The sequence below is a fragment of the Canis aureus genome, chromosome 20, assembly GCF_053574225.1.
Source record: "Canis aureus isolate CA01 chromosome 20, VMU_Caureus_v.1.0, whole genome shotgun sequence".
NCBI classification, from domain to species: Eukaryota; Metazoa; Chordata; class Mammalia; order Carnivora; family Canidae; genus Canis; species Canis aureus.
This window is the reverse complement of record NC_135630.1, coordinates 14,673,650-14,681,903: the sequence shown is the minus strand read 5'-3', so window position 1 is coordinate 14,681,903 and position 8,254 is coordinate 14,673,650. Positions and strand designations below refer to the sequence as shown.

Sequence of the window (8,254 nt, the reverse complement as noted above, 5' to 3'; positions counted from 1 at the left end):
ACCACTCTCCACATCCAAACTAGGGCTTTTGAAATAATTTGAAGGTGGAAAAAACATATTTTGAAGCTTCAGAAGAAGAAAACTAGAACTATAAAATTTATTGTTATCAGCCATAAAATCTTTAAACACCTGGAAATTTCATAAGGCAAGATGATATAGCATTTATCAAACAATGAAACAAGGGAAAGAAAATAACAGAATGAGAAAAGATAACAGAATGAAGTAAGATTGTAGATAGATCATATAGGAAAAGGTAATGACTAAAGATGTAATAGAACATGAGTTAAAATATAAAAAAATATTTATATAAAATGCCTAGCGCAAACTAGTATGCAAGTAGCCATTAGCTATTAAAACTATTATAAATCACTTGCCTCTAAAGGAAGCAGATTCTGTTGTTACCTTTTTTTTCTGGTTTTCAAATTGGCAGAAAAATAGATGGACAATTCTCGTCCTCTATAATAAACAATTCCCTTTTTATATCTGAATATTAAGTGTAGTTTTATCTTCATGACTTCACTTTCAGTACTAGGTTCTAAGAGTCATTTCATAAATAAGATATGGGGATTTTTTTTTCTTTTCTAAACTGCTGTGATTCTTGCTATTTTCAATGATTCTTGAATTAATGAATTGGACCAATTTGACTGAAAGGCGCACTGTAAATATACTCTTATCTTTTTTTATCCCCTCACTTCTGGCTCTTTAGTTATTGATATCACTCCTATTCATTCATTCATTTGATAATACATATTGAGCACCTATCAAAGGCCAGGTATATCGTGAATACTATTTTGTTTGCCACGTGTCTATGGTCTGGCCCTGGATAGGATGGGGAGTATTTCTGATCTGAAGAGGAAATTCTGGATTCAAATGGAAAAATTCACAATAATCTAAAGGTAAAAACTGATAGAGGTACATGAGACTCAGACACTATGCCATCAAATATTTTCAATTATAAGAAGTCAAAATACGGAAGAAACAAATCACATTTCAATAAGCACTGAATAAATATCAATGTGGACTTACAGGAATCTTCACAAACAAATGAAAAATCTGTGCGCAATGTCTAGAAAGTAGGTTTGGGAAAAATTTTGTGGTTTCAGATTATTATGACCTGCCAAGTTGTAATTCATAAATATTTGTCATTTGACATAAAGTTTGCTTACATATTTAAGGTTTCAGGAAAACACAATTCAGGACTCCTGGGTGGCTCAAGGCATGATCCCAGAGTTCCGGAATCAAGTCCCACATCGGCCTCCTGCGAGGAGCCTGCCTCTCCCTCTCCCTATGTCTCTGCCTTCTCTCTGTGTCTCTCATGAATAAATAAATAAAATCTTTAAAAAAAAAAAGAAAACACAATTCAGGTGACTCCATTAAAAAATAAACAATATTTTTTTAATTTGCTTGTGGGAAAAATCAAAACTAGGAATTTAAGAATGCAAAAGAAATCAAATTAAATTAAAATTTAAATTAAATTTTAATTAAAATTAAAAATAAATTTAGAAAAATAGTATTCATCCAGTTAGAAATCTGTATGTAAATGTCAATAGTTATTACTGATTAAATTAATTTCAATGAAAAATCTAAATTATAGTAGTAAAGACATACTCAGCAGATGTCAACAGATTATTATTGATACTACCGATGATAAAGTAATTCTAACATATTATATAATATTAGCATATGGTGGTAAATAATGAATATTTTGGTTTTTCCCAATTTGAAAATTATAGGATGCAGCTAAAGGAATTATTTTTAGATATGTAAATCATTAATAAAATTTTAAATAGATCATATAGCTTTTTAAATACTAAAGATAAGGGGAAGCATATTATAATCTCTACAGAAAAGAAGTAAAGGAAGGAAATGTGTAAAAAGAAAAATTCTTAATGTGTTTTAGTAATAAGACTAAATATGAGTTATATCAATAAGTTTAGGTAGTTTAATAACTCCCATTTAAAAAATTCACTTAGGAAATGAAGAAATCCACTTATAGAAAAATTAATATAAATAATTTATAAAATGGAAATGGTCTTAAAAGCCCACAATATATGAAGAATTGTTAAATTCACTGCTAATTAAAAAAACACAAATTAAAATATCAAGGAGCCACTATTTTCAATTATCATATTGTAAAATCATGTGTTTAGCAATATCTAATTATTTGATTGATATTCTCCACATAGCACATTATCCATTACAGATAAATAATACTTTCTATACAGGAAATAACCATAATCTGTATGAAGAACAGAAATGTATTCATATGTTGGAAGAAAGAAGACTTAGCTATACGGAACAGTTTCTAGGTGGTAGGACCTGCATGCTCTTCATTATTTGATTTGCATTCTTTTGGTACTTTCCAGATTTTAAAAATAAATATATGTTTCTTTCGAATCAAAATAGGTTATCTTTTTTTTTCTTTTTTATTTATTTATTTATTTATTTTTTAAAATAGGTTATCTTAATTGTCCTAAAGGATAAGAAGAACATAATACTTTGAATGATTACAGGTTTACAAAAAACAGATGGCAAGGCTATGTTAGAACTTTACCTGCTCATGGAGAGCATCTTTCAGTTTATTACACAGAAGTGAATTCTAACTTAATCCTGATCCTCTAGATATCTAAATATCTGGAAAAATATGTCCTTTATTTTTAGGTCATTATTAAATAGGTATATTAATCCAGTTTAATTATGGTTTTAATCCTAAAGCTTCTACTTTATTTTTTTATTTTATTTTATTTTTTAATTTATTCTTGAGAGACAGGAGAGAGAGAGAGAGAGAGAGAGAGAGGCAGAAACACAGGCAGAGGGAGAAGCAGGCTCCATGCAGGGAGCCTGATGTGGGACTCGATCCTGGGACTCCAGGATCATGCCCTGGGTTGAAGGAGGTGTAAACCACTGAGTCACCAGGCTACCCAACGTTCTACTTTAGATGCTTGTCACTTGTCTCCTATTTACCCTGTCATGTTAAGAAACCATCTGACAATCACCTTTTTTTTTCTTAAAAATATTGTATCATGCTGAAAGCATCACAAACACTAAAATGTTACAAATGAGCTCCAACAACTATTCTAGTAAATTTAGCACTTAGTAAATAAAAGCTTTCAATTATAAGTAAATCAAACTAATATCAAATTATCTTTAAGTAAAAAGTTAGGGAATGGGCTGAAACAGTTAAAACATACGGACTTAGGCTGGTTTTAGGCATAGCAGGATCCAGCTCAGTTGATGTCACCAATTATCCATCTATCACTCTCATGTTCTCCCATCTTTTAGCTCTGTGCTGTAATATGTAGGCTTCATATTCTAAGCAGGCTTTCTAGATAGATTCACCCCGCCCCCTCACACACACACTAGGGTTGCATTGTTTTTATATCTTCTGGTCAAAGAAAAGTAGCTGCCCTCTTACCATCCATTTTATTCCCCCCAGTGGAATGCTGACCCTGCTTGAAAATATGCCCAAGAAACCAATCACTGCACCCAGAGGGCTGGCTTTGGTCAAGTAACTTCCATAGAAAAAGCTATCATGACTTAATTTCCAGTCCTAGCAATTAAGAAAGGAAGAAAACACCAAAAGAAAATTACGTGAGGAAGAAAAATAACCCCTTGGAAACTTAGCCATTTATTTATTCTTAGTGGCCAAACTCTAAGAGGTCAAAACAAATATCCAGTTTCATTTTGTCAAGAAACTTAGAGTGTACTTTGTTCAAACAGGTAGAGGAAACCATCAGACACTTCTTTTCTAGCTCTTCCTCTTCCCATCACTTAAGTGTGACAATATGTCCTAAGTGAACTTAGAGATCTTGTTTAAGGTCATTATTTCATAATTATCCCTAATATTCTAGCATTCTCTATCTCATTAACTGATATATACATTTCTCCCTTCTTCTCATCTAAAGACATAGGTTACCCAAGACAGGAACTTATCATATTTTCTTTCATATACTTTGGTTCTGTGAGAAGAGATCACATTTCAAATTATGAACAATTTATCACCAGTAAGCCTTGTCTACTGCCTATCAATAAGTATGGGTTAAAAAAGATTAGAATGCTCTAGCATATTCAGCATGGTTCCTTTTACCTTCACTTTCCCAGAAGATCAAGGGAATTGTTCTGCAGTATTTGTGGTTAGAACCTGCTCAAGTTATTACAGCTATCAACAGTTTTCTGGACAAAGATGAAACATTTATCCTTTTCTCTCTATTTGACCCCTCCAGAATTTGAAAACTATCAAAATGACTCTTGTTAAATACATGATTGCTTGCACCATATAGGCTTAATTTGGGGAATCACTTGCATCACTGCTTCCTGAAATGAGACATAAACTTTTAATTAAACTGACCTATTCTCAGGACTAGGAGACTGGTTCAATGAGATATGGAACAATATACCAACTCAGGACAGGGTCAAACCTCACCTATATCCAAGAGCCCAAAATGTGAAATATTTCGTAAGTCTTTGAACAAACTCCTAGGGACCCTGGAATCACTGACTTAGCTTCACTGTGGGTTCATTCCAGTTAGAAACCATGGCTATAAACTGGCTTTTAGATCATTGCCTGCAAAATAATTATAGGACTTGGTACTATAAACCTGCTTATATCTGTATCTTCTCTATCTTCTAGGTTACAATGTGCCCTATGTCTTGGCATCATCCCAGGGTGACTTGTAGTGTAAGTCCTGACAGTTGCTTTACTATTTTTTTTTTTTTTTTTTTTTTTTTTTAGTTTTGTCATGCAAGTGCCTGACTTAAGTTTAGATTGTTGAGGCATCATTTCAGGAAACATCCACTTCTAAGAGGCTATGTCAAATAAGCATACTGCTATTTGGCCTCTTGAGGAAAGAGCAAGGTTTCCTCCCCCTATTGAGGCTCCTTTGTGTTGGAGATCTTGTTTGATTTCAATAACTGATCATTGAACACAGTTCAATGGGCTACCTGTGTTTTCTCTCTTCCTGACATTTAAATTCCAGTTCTTATGTTTTAAAGTCCTGGTAAAGAAAGAAACTGAGAAATCTAGCCAACACCCTCAACTCCAATAGAGCTCCTGGTGGGGCACCCAGGTGGCTCAGTGGTTGAGTGTGTCTGCCTTTGGCTCAGGTCATTATCCCCTGGTCCCACATCAGGCTCCACGCAGGGAGCCTGTTTCTCTCTCCACCTATGTCTCTGCCTCTCTCTCTGTGTCTCTCCTGAATCTTTAAAAAAGAGAAGAAAAATTCCTGATATAAGCATTCTCTCCCTCTCGCACACACTCGCTCTCGCTCTCTCTCTCTCTTTCAATCCAGAACCTCAATCTGTGGTCCCAGGTGTGCTGTGTAATTTCCAGGACTTGTAAGTAATAAATAATATTTTTTTCAAAAGTAGCAGCAACATAGAAACCACATGAAAATTCTATAGGGTCAACAGGTAAACCTCATTTGTGAAGTTATGTGCCTAACCACCGGGAGGCACAGAACAATAATTAAGCTAGTATGTTACAAAGACCATATTTCACTGAGTGAATTATAAATTTTGTTATGGACAGTTCTACTTTAAATGGAGAATGGAAACTTACCTAAGCTTCTGCTATTTTAGTGGCTTCTTCTGTTTCAAAGGAAAATCTCAAGAGATCATCAGTGTATACTGATGCTTCTTGGTATTAGTTTAACCTCTAGACATTTTGCTTTTCATATCTTTAGAGACTCAGATTGTAAAAACAGTAATAATATTGTTCAACTTAACTATTCATACAGAAAATAATGATATAGAGCAATCTTATCAGCGGCAGATATCCTTCCTTTCTCTTATAGACAATCTAACATGGCATCCCTCCAAGGGATCAAATTTGTCATTTACTATCCATCCTGAGGCCCTAGAAACCTGCCCAATGGAACACAAAATTTCCCTTCAGAATTGGGGAATTTATGTTATTCGTTTCGTAGAATTAAGGGACTTAAGAAAAATAGAATCCCTCGACCTCTAGAGCTTTTATTTCCACTGTATTTTAGAAGTCAAATAGATTATTGGATAAATATAACTTTAAACAGCACATGAAAAAGCTATGCAGCAAAATTTATACACCAAGAGTTCTAGGCCTGAAATAAATAAGTGTAAGCAAGAAAACTGGAGAAAGCCAATCTTCTAATCTTCTAATCATGAGCAATTTTTTTTTTCCCAGTCTTACTTGGTCAGTCAGTATATTTAAAACACATGTAGAAGTCTTTCTAATTATAGCACAGTAAGACAAAATGTATTTTTCAATAAATGTTATTAGATAACACATATTTTCCTAAGACAGCGTTCTAAAATATTCTAGTTCATATCAGTCCACTTCTTTACACATCACTAATTGTTCCCATTATGCTACTGGCATTTTAGAATCATTGATTAAACATTCATGCTGCATTAAACAATTATGTGATATACAACTCTGATATGGATATATTTAATTGCTTTGGGCAAGCCTTAGTTAAAAAAATAAATATATATTTTAAAATACAACACTGATAAAATTAATGAGTGTATTCTGAACCCACAATTACATAAAAAAGGATTGATACTGAAAAATCCAACAGAAACAGGAAAAGTAAAAAATCCCTCATCTTGCCAGAATCTTTGTCACTGCCTGTCAAAAACAAAAGTGGGAAAGCTTTGATGAGTCCAGTTAGTGCAATGCATGGATCAAAGTGTCAGACTGATAGGATCAAAGGGAACAAAATGAAGTGGTAATGTTGTGCACCAGATTTGAAACCACGGCAATGATGAGAGGTTCTCACCGGATGGAACAGGGAAGCTTTGATTAGTGCACCTTGTTTGTACTGTGAAGGCATCAAAGTGGCAAATGCGCCTGGATCAAATGGGGCAGAAGGCAATGGGTAATGGAGCACTCAGAGCTCACTAGAATTTAAGCAGAGATGTTGATGATGTGGTGGAGGCCAATGCACACATCCCCATCTGGCAGCTGGGAAGAAGAAAAGGAAGGAAAGAGAAAAAAATAAAAAGAATGATTTTAATCACTTGAAAGTTCGTTGATTATGGCACAACCAAAGAATCAAATAGCATTTTCAATTATTACATGGGATGTGAAAACGAAATCATTTCTTAAAAGTGGGCAATATTACTAATAGTTTGCTGTTGATTGTGCTTCATGTATGCTTTATTCATGCTCAACAGTTCTATTACATCTGTTAATTCACACGGTAGATTATCTTTGACTTTATATACATGTAAGTCTGTATTTGCTGGGGATAGTCGTATGCGTGTTATCACTTAGAGTACACTGCAGGAATAAGATTCATTTAATAGTTAATTTTCACTTACTGTGTTTGCGGGGATTATGCATTCCCTGGGAATCAATTCCATTTAAAAGTTAAGTCGTAAGGCATCTGTCTAACTCACTTGATTAAATTCTCTTTTCCCCATACTCAAAAGTTACAAGTAGTGTTTGTAAATTAAAAAAAAAAAAACAAAAAACATATTATTGGAATACTGAAACAGTTAAATAAGATATTCCCTAATATAGCATAGTGATAATGCCTCAACTAAAAATATAGAAAAGTGGGGACACCTGGGTGGCTCAATGGCTGAGCGTCTGCCTTTGGCTCAGGGCGTGATCCTGGGATATGGGATCAAGTCCCACATTGGGCTCCCTGCATGGAGCCTGCTTCTCCTTCTGCCTATGTCTCTGCTTCTCTCTCTGTGTTTTTCATGAATAAATAAATAAAATATTTTAAGAAATATAGAAAAGTGTTCAATTTTACTAAAATTACAATAAAATTGAATATGTTTAGCATTAATATGACTAATATTATCAGCTACAGAGTGAAACTTCTCTGAGGCTGTGTACCAATTGCTGTATATTTATTCTCACTTATCCTTACAACATCCCCATAAGTGGGTATTGCCATGAGGGAGGGGGAAGATTTTCTGGTGATTTCAGGAAGTAATATAAATATTTTTCAAATCAAAGGGAAATTAACCATCGTGACCAAGTGGGCAGAAATGTGTTGCCCGCTTAAAATCTGTCCTTTGTTTCTTCCTTTCCTTATGGCCACCTTCTGTCAAGGGAGTAAACCTGGCTGCTCCATGGAGTTTGAATGTCACCCTGTGACTTGCATTAACCAATGAAGTATTATCAGAAAACATAGTCACTGTAGGGATAAGTGTGCTCTTAATATCTGGCTTCCACTCTTGCCTTTTTGCTCTTCATTTTGAGGACACGTTCCAGACGGCCACTGCTCCAAGAGAATGAGCAAATGGAGCAGGCCATCAC

At 34.3% G+C, this 8,254-nt stretch overlaps 1 long non-coding RNA gene across 1 annotated transcript in view; it reads right to left on the bottom strand.

Moving 5' to 3' along the window:
* Nucleotides 1–2,532: 2,532 nt before the first annotated feature.
* The window catches only part of LOC144291486 (uncharacterized), a 28,078-nt gene continuing 22,356 nt past the window's right edge, over nt 2,533–8,254 (bottom strand). The window contains exon 3 of the long non-coding RNA XR_013358768.1: nt 2,533–6,943. This is a non-coding gene — a long non-coding RNA (uncharacterized LOC144291486). The remainder of the gene's footprint in view (nt 6,944–8,254) is intronic.